This window comes from Mobula birostris, chromosome 30 (assembly GCF_030028105.1).
Source record: "Mobula birostris isolate sMobBir1 chromosome 30, sMobBir1.hap1, whole genome shotgun sequence".
Classification (NCBI taxonomy): Eukaryota; Metazoa; Chordata; class Chondrichthyes; order Myliobatiformes; family Myliobatidae; genus Mobula; species Mobula birostris.
This window is the reverse complement of record NC_092399.1, coordinates 30,436,808-30,450,852: the sequence shown is the minus strand read 5'-3', so window position 1 is coordinate 30,450,852 and position 14,045 is coordinate 30,436,808.

Here is a 14,045-nt window from a genome sequence, read left to right as displayed (position 1 = left end):
GTGTAAGGGCACGTGTAGCACTTGTTCCGCTTACACGGATAAGTGCCAGGAGGGAGATCAGTGGGGAGGGATGGGGGGGACGAATGGACAAGGGAGTCGCGTAGGGAGCGATCCCTGTGGAAAGTGGGGGGGGGGAGGGAAAGATGTGTTTAGTGGTGGGATCCCGTTGGAGGTGGCGGAAGTTACGGAGAATAATATGTTGGACCCGGAGGCTGGTGGGGTGGTAGATGAGGACCAGGGGAACCCTACTCCTAGTGGGGTGGCGGGAGGATGGAGTGAGAGCAGATGTACGTGAAATGGGGGAGATGCGTTTAAGAGCAGAGTTGATAGTGGAGGAAGGGAAGCCCCTTTCTGTAAAAAAGGAGGACATCTCCCTCGTCCTAGAATGAAAAGCCTCATCCAGAGAGCAGATGCGGCGGAGACGGAGGAATTGCAAGAAGGGGATGGCGTTTTTGCAAGAGACAGGGTGAGAAGAGGAATAGTCCAGATAGCTGTGAGAGTCAGTAGGCTTCTAGTAGACATCAGTCGATAAGCTGTGTCCAGAGACAGAGACAGAAAGATCTAGAAAGGGGAGGGAGGTATCAGAAATGGACCAAGTAAACTTGAGGGCAGGGTGAAAGTTGGAGGCAAAGTTAATAAAGTCAACGAGTTCTGCATGTGTGCAGGAAGCAGCGCCAATGCAGTCGTCGATGTAGCGAAGGATGATGTAAGCAGAGGCTGCTCATAACTGCTGTGCTGCACCAGGGGTACTGGTCACTCACACTGTACTGAAAAGAAGAAATATATGGTGTTCTTAAGAAAAGGAAATGTACTATCATAGTTTGTCAATAACACCATTACAAAAAAAAGATCATTAGAGAGCAAATAAGTATCACAGCCCAGAGTCCCACAGTGTGAGCCCAAGAGAAGAAACGGGAAAAAAATCAAGGAATCCTCTGGGTCTATACTCAATGGAACTCAGAAAGAGGAGGGGGATCTCATTGAAACCTTTCGAATGTTGAAAGGCCTAGATAGGAAAGGATGGTGGGAGAGTCTAGGAGAAGAGGGCACAGCCTCAGGGTAGAGGGGCGCCCTTTCAAAATAGAGATGGGGAGACATTTCTTTGGCCAAAGGGTGGTGAATTTGTTACCATGGGCAGCTGTGGAGGCCAGGTGCTTGGGTGTATTTAAGGCAGAGATTGATAGGTTCTTGATTGGACATGGCATCAAAGGAAACAGGGAGAAGGCTGGGAACTGGGGTTGAGGAGGAGATAGAAAAAAGGATCTGCCATGATTGAATGGCGGAGCAGACTCGATGGGCCAGATGGCCTAATTCTGCTCCTATGTCTTATGGTTTTATGATCTAATCCAGGGAATTGGGGAGAAGAGGTTTAAAGAGCCTGAAGGAAGAATTTGTTTCACCCAAAGAATGGTTGCTATGCACTGCCAGAGGGGGGAGTGGTGTCAGAAACTCTCACAGCTCTAAAAAAAAATTGAAATAAGCACTTGAATCACCAAGATTGCAATCAAGGGCTGGTAAGTGGGATTAGTAGGTCGGCATAGACAAGGTGTGCTGTATGAGTCTGTAATTCTATGGACCAGAAGAAGGAAATCTGGGTTTCAGGCAGCATCTTAGGAGCCAAACAAAGCATAGATCAACAAAACCTTCAGGACATCAGAAGTGAAAGGGAGCAAGCAGTAGGGGACTTCCATTCTCAGTGCCTGCTCTATTCAGTGGGACACAGAACATTAAAACATTGCAGCACAGTACAGGTCCTTTGGCCCATTGTGGTGTGCTGGCCTTTTACCCTATATACTAATGTAAGGGGTTTCTACTTTTATGTTACTGCGAAGGCTAACAAAATGGCTTCTTTGTTATGTTGTTTTTAAAAAAATGGCTTTTCTGTATTAATAACTGCGACATAAGGAGTTCTCTCTCTCTCTGCTTGTTTGGGTTATATTATTGATAAGATAGAGAACGAACCAATGAGCGTCCATGTTATTCTTTTTGTGGGTGATATTCTGTCTCATACGGCTGGGAACGATGTGGTTTGGAGGGCTTTTCGGGAGGAGACCCGAAGAGGACGGACGTGCTGGAAGCGCTCTGGTCGACCACCGTGGTTGGTCCCGAGCGGCGAGTCGAGGGGTTTGGAGGAGATCGCATGGTGGAAAGAGGACCCCGTTAACTGAGCTCCAACGGTTGTGCACGCAGTGGTTGAACTCTGATCAGCCTGGCAAAGGCTTTCCCTTTTATATTGTATCTCTATTAATTACGTAGTTCCAGTCAGATTGATAAAGTGTAATCTGTAAATCGTACATTGTGTGCTGTCTGATAGTTGATGTGTGAGTTTGTACCAGGTGGCATTACGTAGCAACGATGCAACCGTGAGACACGGTTTGGCGGGCGGACGGGATTTCCCCTTGATAAACACGAGCCAATAGACCTGAGCCCTACACTAAGATTGATCTAACCCTTCCTTCCTATATAGCACACCCTTTTTCTATCATCCATGTGCCTATCTAAGATTCTCTTACAGTAATCTGCCTCTACCACCACCCCTGGCAGGGCATTCCACACACTCACCACTCCCTCCGTAAAAAAACTTACCTCCGACCTCAGCTATACTTTCCCCCAATCACCTTATAATTATGCCCCCTGGTATTAGTCTTTTCCGCAGGTTAAATCTGCCTTTGGAACCTATTTGCAACAATGCCCAAGGAAGTTTAATTGGGCAAGAGAAGTGGTACCCCACTCCCACCTGATGTTACCGCTTACAGCTACAGCAGATTGCAACAGCTCGCGTTCTGGGGCACAGTCCTGGGAATTCATCTTCACATGACTCTGCTGCTTCTTATGAAAGGGTTTGAAGATGTTTGTCATCTGTCTTTCATCAAATATAAAAATGCATATTAATGTGACATGGCTGTACTGAGAATGAGAAGGGAGCCATCTAAATACAGTTTGTTACCAATGGTCTCTCCACCGGTGGCTCAGGAGATAATATGAGTCACACAGCTGAGTGAGGAACTGGGTTTTACATTCAACTGACAGGTTTCATCCAGCAGAAAAACTGCACTATCATCGTCTTTGTTAGACGATGGGTTAGGGAGTGGAAAAATTGGATCATAAACTGAACAAGATAGTTCTCATCCCTGCTGCCTTATGTATGATCCCATCTCTCAATCAATAAAATTGATAAAGAAAAGATGAAGATTAGCTTTATTTGTGACCTGTGCATCGAAAACATACAGTGAAATGCATCGTTTACAGCAAATCAAACCAGCGCAGACTGTGCTAAGTTGCCCACAACTGTAGCCATGCTTCAGGCACCATCCCACAACTCACTAACTCTAACACAAGTCTTTGGATTGTGGGAGGAAACCAGAGCAACAGGAGGAAACCCACGTGGTCACGGAGAGAACGTACAAACTCCTTCCGGACAGCAGCAGCTGATGGACCGTAAAGCATTGTGCTAACATGTGCTAACTGTCACGCTGCCGTGACACCCGCTTGGAAACCCCCTGTTTCCCTTCTGTAACATTCAATGCCTCTATACTTTCCCCAGTCAACAGGACATGAAATGTACCTTGGAGAGAGAATGTTTTAATGATCTAACTTGAGTGATGTACCAAAAGCAGTTTGGCTTAAGGAACTGAGCTCGGATTAGCATATCCTGAAGAGCTGACGTTTTAAGGACCTGAACATGGGAGATTGATGATTTACATAGAAACATAGAAAACCTACAGCACAATACAGGCCCTTCGGCCCACAAAGTTGTGCCGACCATGTCCCTACCTTAAAAATTACTCGGGTTACCCACAGCCCTCTATTTTTCTAAGCTTCATGTACCTATCTAAAAGTTTCTTAAAAGACCCTATTGTATCTGCCTCCACCACCGTTGCTGGCAGCCCATTCCACACTCTCACCACTCTCTGGGTAAAAAACTTACCCCGGACATCTCCTCTGTACCTACTCCCCAGCACCTTAAACCTGTACCCTCTTGTGGCAGCCATCTCAGCCCAGGGAAAAAGCCTCTGACTATCCACACGACTAATGCCTCTCATCATCTTATACACCTCTATCAGGTCACCTCTCATCCTCTGTCGCTCCAAGGAGAAAAGGCCGATTTCACTCAACCTGTTCTCATAAACCATGCTCCCCAATCCAGGCAACATCCTTGTAAATCTCCTCTGCACCCTTTCTATGGTTTCCGCATCCTTTCTGTAGTGAGGCGACCAGAACTGAGCACAGTACTCCAAGTGGGGTCTGACCAGGGTCCTATATAGCTGCAACATTATCTCTCGGCTCTTAAACTCAATCCCACGGTTGATGAAGGCCAATGTACCGTATGCTTTCTTAACCACAGTGTCAACCTGCACAGCAGCTTTGAGCGTCCTATGGACTTGGACCCAAAGATCCCTCTGATCCTTCATACTGCCAAGAGTCTTACCATTAATACTACATTCTGCCATCATATTTGACCTACGAAAATGAACCACTTCACACTTACCTGGGTTGAACTCCATCTGCTACTTCTCAGCCCAGTTTTGCATCCTAACAACGTCCCACTGTAACCTTTGACAGCCCACCACACTATCTACAACACTCCCAACCTTTGTGTCATCAGCAAATTTACTAACCCATCCTTCCACTTCTTCATCCAGGTCATTTATAAAAATCACGAAGCTTAAGAACAGATCAGATCCTTGAGGCACACCACTGGTCACTGACCTCCACGCAGAATATAACCCCTCTACAACCACTCTTTGCCTTCTGTGGGCAAGCCTGTTCTGGATCCACAAAGCAATGTCCCCTTGGATCCCATGCCTCCTTACTTTCTCAATAAGCCTTGCATGGGGTACCTTATCAAATGCCTTGCTGAAATCCATATACACTACATCTACTGCTCTTCCTTCATCAATGTGTTTAGTCACATCCTCAAAAAATTCAATCAGGCTTGTAAGGCACAACCTGCCCTTGACAAAGCCATGCTGACTATTCCTAATCATATTATACCTCTCCAAATGTTCATAGATCCTGCCGCTCAGGATCTTCTCCATCAACTTAACAACCACTGAAGTAAGACTCACTGGTCTATAATTTCCTGGGCTATCTCTACTCACCTTCTTGAATAAAGGAACAACATCCCAACCCTTCAATCCTCCGGAACCTCGCCTGTCCCCATTGATAATGCAAAGATCATCGCCAAAGGCTCAGCTATCTTCTCCCTCACCTCTCACAGTAGCCTGGGGTGCATCTCATCCAGTACCGGCGACTTATCCAACTTGATGCTTTCCAAAAGCACATCTTTTTTAATATCTACATGTTCAAGCTTTTCTGTCCGCTGCAAGTCATCACTACAATCACCAAGATCCTTTTCCATAGTGAATACTGAAGTAAAGTATTCATTAAGTACCTTTGCTATTTCCTCTGGTTCCTTAGACACTTTCCCACTGTCACGCTTGATAGGTCCTGTTCTTTCACGTCTTATCCTCTTGCTCTTCACATACTTGTAGAATGCCTTGGGGTTTTCGTTAATCCTGCCCATCAAGGCTTTCTCATGGCCCCTTCTGGCTCTCCTAATTTCCTTCTTAAGCTCCTTCCTGTTAGTCTTATAATCTTCTAGATCTCTAACATTTCCTAGCTCTCTGAAACTTTTGTAAGCTTTTCTTTTCTACTTGACTAGATTTATTACAGCCTTTGTACACCACGGTTCCTGCACCCTACCATAACTTCCCTGTCTCATTGGTACGTGCCTATGCAGAACTCCACACAAATATCTCCTGGACATTTCTGTACTTTTCCCTGAGAACATCCGTCCCCAATTTAATTTTATTTAATTCCAATTTATGATAGCCTCATAATTCCCCTTTCTCCAATTCAACACTTTTCCAACTTGTCTGTTTCTATCTCTCTCCAATGCTGTGGTAAAGGAGATAGAATTATGATCATTATCTCCAAAATGCTCTCCCACTGAGAGATCTGACACCTGACCAGGTTCAGTTCCCAATACTAAGTGAAGTACAGTCTCTCCTCTTGTAGGCTTATCTACATATTGTGTCAATAAACCTTCCTGAACACACCTAACAGAATCCACCCCATCTAAACCCCTCGCTCTAGGAAGATGCCAATCGATATTTGGGAAATTAAAATCTCCCATCACGACAACTCTGTTATTATTACATCTTTCCAGGATCTGTTTCCCAATCTGCTCCTCGATGTCCCTGTTACTATTGGACGGCCTTTAAAAAACACCCAGTAAAGTTATTGACCCCTTCCTGTTCCTAACTGCCACCCACAGAGACTCTGTAGACAATCCCTCCATGATGTCCACCTTTTCTGCAACCGTGACACTATCTCTGATCAACAGTGCCACGCCCCCACCTCTTTTGCCTCCCTCCCTGTCCTTTCTGAAACATCTCAAACCCGGCACTTGAAGTAACCGTTCCTGTCCCTGAACTGTCCAAGTGTCTGTAATGGCCACCACATCATAGCTCCAAGTACTGATCCACACTCTAAGGTCATCCACTTTGTTCACAATACTCCTTGCATTAAAATAGACAAATCTCAAACCGTCAGTCTGAACGCATCCCTTCTCTATCACTTGCCTATCCTCACTCACACACTGTCTCCAAGCTTTCTCTATTTGTGAGCCAACTGCCTCTTCCCCAGTCTCTTCAGTTCAGTTCCCACCCCCCAACAATTCTAGTTTAAACTCTCCCCAGTAGCCTTAGCAAACATCTCCACCAGGATATTGGTCCCCCTGAGAGTCAAGTGCAACCCGTCCTTTTTGTACAAGTCACTTCTGCCCTAAAAGAGGTCCCAATGATCCAGAAATCTGAATCCATGCCCCCTGCTCCAAATCCTCAGCTACGCATTTATCCTCCACCTCACTCTATTCCTATACTCACTGTCACATGGCACAGGCAGTAATCCTGAGATTACTACCTTTGCGGTCCTGCTTCTCAACTTCCTTCCTAACTCCCTGTAGTCTGTTTTCCTACCTATGTCATTGGTACCAATAGGTACCATGACCTCTGGCTCTTCTCCCTCCCACTGCAGGATATCGTGGACGCCATCTGAAACATCCCGATGCTGGCACCTGGAAGGCAAACTACCATCCGAGTTTCTTTCCTGCGTCCACAGAATCCCTGTCTGACCTCCTAACTATAGAGTCCCCTATCACTACTGCCTGTCTCTTCCTTTCCCTACCCTTCTGAGCCATAGGGCTGGACTCTGTGCCAGAGGTACGGCCTCTGTTGCTTCCCCCAGGTTTAGGAACCAGAGTCAATAATACAAACAGAAGAGATTCAGGGTATGCTGGAAACACAGAGCAACACAGACAAAATGCTGAAGGAACACAGCAGGCCAGGCAACATCTATGGAGGGAAATGAACTGTCAACGTCTTGGGCTGAAACCCTTCATCAAGAATGGTGAAGGGTCTCAGCCTGAAACGTCAGTCGTTCAGTTCCCTCCAGTGAGCCTGACCTGCTCACTTCCTCCAGCATTTCTTGTGTGTTGCTAGAATCAACAATGTACCAAGAACTAAAGCAAATCACATGCCTTGGGCAAATGAGGCCCGTGGAATGGGAGTCTGTTACTTAGTATGGGAAGTGGAGGATGTTCTGGTTACTGACAAAATGATGTCATGTCTGACTTCTTTCCCCTCATCATGTCCAAAGTGACAAGGCTGACAAAAGCTTGTCCACAGAGAGAATAGAAGAATAGAGACGATAGAAAGCTTGACCATAGAGACTAGTCAGTATTTTACTAACAAACTGGGTATTCTACAACTGTCCCCGGATACAAGATATGTCTTTAGCTATGAAAATTAATTGCTAATTCATTGTAGCTCAGTCCATTTCCTTATTTTGTATGCAGGCCCCTTGAAACCAAAAGATTAATGTAGCTTTAATGGGAGACTTTCTGCTGTATCCTGGGTAACAGGCAAAGGGAGATGTATCTGTAGAATAGAACGTCTTGGAGGTTGTTTGTTTGTGTGTGTGTCTGTGTATGTGTGTGTGTGTTCGTGTGTCTCTCTGTGTGTCTGTGTATGTGTGTGTGTCCTTTCATTTGTTTCACGATCACTTAATTCCACAAGAGAGCTCTTCAAGCCACATTTACTTAAGACTGAAATCATGTTCAATTCCTAATCTGATCTGTTTCACTTAGAAAACAAATCAAAGTTCCAATGATAAATTAGTGTTAAATCCGTACGGTGATGTTTTAAAATGACCCAAGTTGTGAGTCAAAGCCAAGCACCAGTAAACGTATAGTGCACGCAGTACTTGCATTTTCGTCAGGTGTTCCTTGAGCTGGGGATATCCCAGATTACCTCATGAACAAGTCTAGTTACTTTAGTAATGCGGTAGCCAATATATGCACACCCATGTTCCTCATGTACATGTGCGACCAGAAAGGATAGTTATGTTGGTTCAGGATTAAATATTACCTCTCATTCAGAGGTTACCATGGGCTTTCAGGCACAAAAAGTCTGCTTCTCTGACAGGACAGAAATCTCTCTAACACTCTGCTCTAATGGGCTAAGACTTGGCTGAAGTTGACCTGCAAAACTTGAACCCTTGGCTGCCCAGCTCTGGCTCAAGAAACAAGAGTCCTTGCATGGTGCCACAGCTGATGCATAAACAATGGATAGGATTCTATGGCTATTAAAAGGAATGAAGTGGTGATGGGCAGTGGAGCGTTATTTGACAATGTTTTTGCCCTGTGTTAGTATCGAGAGCACAGAAAGTAAGTCCTGCCACAGGCCCTTCGGTCCACCGGAACGTGCCGAACTCCCACCACACAAAAGCTCCAGATGGATTCCACTTGCTGTGTAACTCAAAGTTCAAAATGTATTCATTATCAAAGTATGTCCACATTATACTTTTGCCTCCTTACAGGCAGCTACGAAACAAGAAACCCCAAAGAGCCCACTGAGAAAAATCCAACAAACACCCAGCATGCAGAGAGGGAGAGAGAGAGAGAGAAAAGAGATCAAATCGTGTGAACAGTATTCAGGAGAAAAGTGAGCTCCTTGGCACGGAGCCCAGAGAATCCGGAGCAGGTTCACAATCTCAGCCTCGGTGCAGCGAAAAGCAGAACAGAAGTTGCAGAGCGGTGCGTAGAACTGGTCTGAGCCCTGCCTCCGGTCCCGATACACTACCTCTTCAGTTCATCCGGCCTGCCGTTAAAACCATTCAAACATCAGGTCGTTCCTCGCCCTAGGACATGGGCTCTGTCACATTGATACGCTCTGGGCCTGGACCCTGCCGCCATGTTCCAGCCCAGACCCGACCCTTCCAAATCGACCTGGTGCTTAGATTGATCCAACCTTACTCTCGGTTTAGGCGGACAGGCCCCGAACTCCTCCGGCCCTGACTTTTCTCCGCTCTGCATGCACCATTTCCGTCTTTGACTTCAACCACGTCTCCTCAAGTATACTTCGACCTCGCTCTGACCACCTCTCCTTGAACATGCCGCAACCTCACTCACACCGCACCCTCAAGTCAGCCTTGCCTTCACTAGCCTCTTCATTGTTTGGGGTGATTGTTTACCATAATTTTTTTTTACAGGGGAGGTGTTATTAATAAAGTTCTTAGTAGTAATTCTTGCTTTGAGAACTGCCAGTAAATTGTCACCCGCCTTCAGCAGCTCCATTTTAAACCGGAAGTTTAACTCAGTTGCAGCACTCCCAATTAAAGGCTAAGGGCTTCTCTCATTAACATTTACCTCTCAGTACTAATCACATTGCATTCTGTGGGATCTTGTTTTGCATCGTTTCCTTAGATTACAATGGTTTAAAATGTGTTAATTGGATGTGAAACCTCATTGGACATCACCAGGTTATTAATGATCAGATACATAAGTAGGCTCTCCCTTACTCCGTGGAATGAAGGCTATGTTTTAGATGTGACATTAAGTGGCTCACATTATGATTGTTAAAATTGTTATTATGTTTTTCATGGTTTCATGGTGTTATAAATCAGATTGTATAAGGAAGTGATTATTGGTAATTCTTGTAATGCAAGAAATACAAAACTCCCATATCTACATTATCTTTACTATTATTTCCTGTATTGTCTTTAGTAATTTCACTGACAATATATCTAATAATGTCCATGGGAATGTCTCCGATGATGCTCCAAATAGTGTTCATAAGAAAGTCCCCGATTATGTGCAAGTGCCATTCCTAGCAATCACAAACAAGAGAAAATCTGCAGATGCTGAAAATCCACTGAGGAAGAGATTCAGCCTGAAATGTGGACAGTACTATTCTCCATAGATGCTGGCTGGCCTGCTAAGTTCCTCCAGCATTTTGTGTGCGTTTCTTAGCAATCTCCTGGAAAAGCATCTAGTTGCATCCATGATAGGTTACTAAGCAATGTACTGAGCATAGTACCCGACAATGTTTCAAGTAATGTCCTTGATATTGCTGAAAACATTTTAGGTTCTGTAAGATCCTTGGTACATCCTGGTTTTCAGATAATAACCTTGGTAATGTTCCTGGTAATGTACTCATATTGGTTTATTATTGTCATATGTACTGAGATACAGCGAGAAAGCTCATTTTGCATACTGTTTATACAGATCAAATCATTACACGGTGCATTGAGGCAGAATAAAGTAAGACCATAACAATGTAGAATAGAGTGTAAAAGTTACCTAAAGCACAGCACAGGTAAATGATGAAGTGGAAGATCATTATGGAGTGGATTGTGAGGTCAAAAGTCCACCTTATCATTCAATGGGTCTGTTCAGGAGACTGATAACAGTGGGACAGAGTCTGTCCTAGACCCCGGTGATACGTGCTTTTGTATCTTTTGCCTGTTAGAAGAGAGAATGTCCAGGTTGGGTTGGGTCCTTGGTTATGCTGGCTGCTTTACTGAGGCAGGCAGCAGTGTGGACTGAGTCCAGAGAGGAGAAGCTAGTAGCTGTGATGATCTGAGCTGTGCCCACAGCTCAGATCCGTCTCTTGTGGTCACGTGCAGAGCAGTTGCCTTACTGACCAGTTACATCCAGACAAAATTTTTCTATGGGGCTTGAGGAAAACTTGATAAGTGTTGACATGGACATGGCAAATTTCATTCACCTTCTAAGGAAGGAGAGGCACTGGTGAGCTTTATTGGCCGTGACATCAACATGGTTAGACCAGGACGGGACATTGGAGATGTTCACACCAAGGATCTTGTCATCCATACCCCCAATCTCAATACCACTGTAGTAGACAGGAGCATGTGCACTGCTTTCCTTCCTGAAGTCAATGACCAACTAAGGTTGACATTGAGGGAAAGGATATTGTTATGACACCATATCATGATGCTCTCTCTCTCTCTCTCTCTCTCTTTCCTGTACTCTGACAACGTTATTTGAGATGTAGCCCTCTATGCTAGTATCACCTGCAAACTTGTAGATGGACTTAGAGCAGAATTGGGTCACGGAATCATGAGTGTGCGATGAGTTGAGTAGGGAACTGAGGATACAACCTTGTGGAGCACCAGTGCTGAGAATAACCATGGCCAAGGTGGTCTCCCATCTTTACTGATTGTGGTCTGCTGGTCTGGAAGTCAAGGATCCAGTTGCAGAAGGAGGTACTGACTCCATGGTTCAGAGTTCGGTGATGCTTTCTTGGAATAATAGAATTGAAAACAGGATTGTAGTCAATAAACAATCCTCTGATGTAGGTCTCTTTACTGTCCAGATGCTTTAGGCATGAGTGCAGGGCTAGGGAGAGAAAATAGTTGCCAATGTCTGTGAAGCTGGTCATTGTCTGATCTACTGATTGTGTTTTAATCCATTGATTAGGCAATGTGCTGACATTCTGCCTCAGTGTAATTTCTCCCTTACCTGTACTGTGAGTGGGACCGCTGAATGGCATTAAAGTCGATTGAGAGGAATGGTTGGAAATACTATGTTAATTGAGCAAAGTGTGTCAAATATTTTCCACAAAAATAGCTTTCATAAATTGACGGGGAGATTGTAATCTCACTTCTGGGCCCAATGGTAAAAGAGTAGATTCTGGTTGGCTTCCCGCTCCCACCTATTACCTCCCCGCTTCTCAGTTCACTCTCCACTCACCTACCTTCTCCCTCAGCTAGTTTCACCTTTCGCCTGCCTGCTATTTCTCTTCAGTTTCCCCACCATCTTAGTCTGGCTCCTGCCCCCTTCCAGCAACTGTTACTCCCCCCTAATTGTTACCTGGCCTGCTGAGTTCCTCCAGCATTTTGTGTGTGGTGCTCCAGATTCTGACCAATATTATTCTTTGTCTGCTTTAATGTACACTTGCCTGATATTTTTGCACATTATGTGCGTTTTTGGGTGCAATAGAATTGTGGTTAAATCACTGACTGGTAGTCAGATCATCGGACTGTTGATTTAGAGACTTTCACTATTCCAACATGTCAGCTGGAGGAATTTAAATCCAAGCTTTCAAATTAAAATTTGGAATTCTGAAATTATCTTGTTTCATTAAGAATAATCATGAGATTGTGGTGACCCACTTTCCAACGCACTTGAACCGGCTCACAAAACGGTGAAGGACACAAACCCTGCCTCATGTTTGAGCAGGCGTTCCTAGAGCAACTGCCCAAGGACATACGCCTGCTGCTGTCCGACGCAGATTTCAGCAACCGCCGGGAGGTGGCAGCTCGGGCAGATGCACTGTGGAATGCCAGGAAAGAGAGAGGGGCGTCCGTCGCACAGATCACCAAGCCGCGTGTCCAACGACAGACCAGACCAGGCCCGGCAGCAGAGCCTGCAAAACCCGGCGACGGGAGTGAGGAGCCCAATGAACAATGGTGCTTCTACCACTAGCGGTGGGGCACAGAGGCCCGCCGCTATAGACCGCCCTGCAAATTCCTGGGAAACGCCAAGGCCCAGCCGCCGCTGATGGCTACGGCGGCTGGCCATCAGGACAGCCTCTTGTATGTCTGGGACAAGCAGTCGGGACGCCGCTTTTTGGTCGACACCGGAGCGGAGATCAGCGTCTTACCTCCAACGAGTTACGATACCCGCAACAGAGAACCGGGATTCACCCTGAGGGCCGCAAATGGCAGCACAATACAAACCTACGGCACTCGCACAGTGCAGCTACAGTTCAGCTCCAGCTGGTTCACGTGGGACTTCACACTGGCCGCCATGGCCCAACCACTGCTGGGGATGGATTTTCTGTGAGCTCACAGCCTGCTGGTCGACCTGCAAGGGAAGCGATTAGTCCACGCCAAGACTTTTCAAATGTTCTCCCTGGGTGAAGCCAAGTTGCCAGCCCCACACCTGGACCCCATCACGCTGTCCGACGACAAATTCACCAGGGTCCTGGCGGATTTCCCATCAGTACTGACACCGCAGTTCATGGCAGCCATGCCCAGACATGGAGTACAGCACCACATCCCGACCCAGGGACCACCCCTCCACGCCCATGCTCGAAGGCTATCCCTGGACAAGCTCCGACTGGCGAAGGAGGAGTTCAAGAAGATGGAAGAATTGGGGATCATACGACGGTCCGACAGCCCATGGGCCTCCCCGCTGCACATGGTGCCCCCGTAGGCCCAGGTGAGAGGACCTACAGTGTGACGTAGCTAATGGCCAACCCTGCCCCATCATCCCGGCAACCTGGTGGTGGCGAGTTTTCGACTCCATTCACAACTTAGCGCACCCCTCCATCAGGACAACTGTCTGGCTGGTCTCCAACAGGTTCGTTTGGCATGGGCTTTGTAAACAGGTCAGCGAATGGGCCAAAACGTGCACGCAGTGCCAAACAGCCAAGGTGCAGCAGCACACCAAAGCCCCGCCGCAGCAGTTCGAACCCACCCGCTGGAGGTTCGACCACATTCATGTGGATATCGTGGGGCCCCTGCCAGTATCACGAGGAGCGCGGTACCTCCTAACTATCGTAGACCGGTTCACCAGATGGCCAGAGGCGGTCCCGCTCTCCGACACCACCTCCGAATCCTGCGCCCGAGCACTGATCGCAACCTGGGTAGCCCGCTTCAGGGTACCCCGCTTCAGGGTACCAGCCCACATTACCTGCGACAGGGGCACCCAGTTCAGCTCCAGCCTGTGGTCA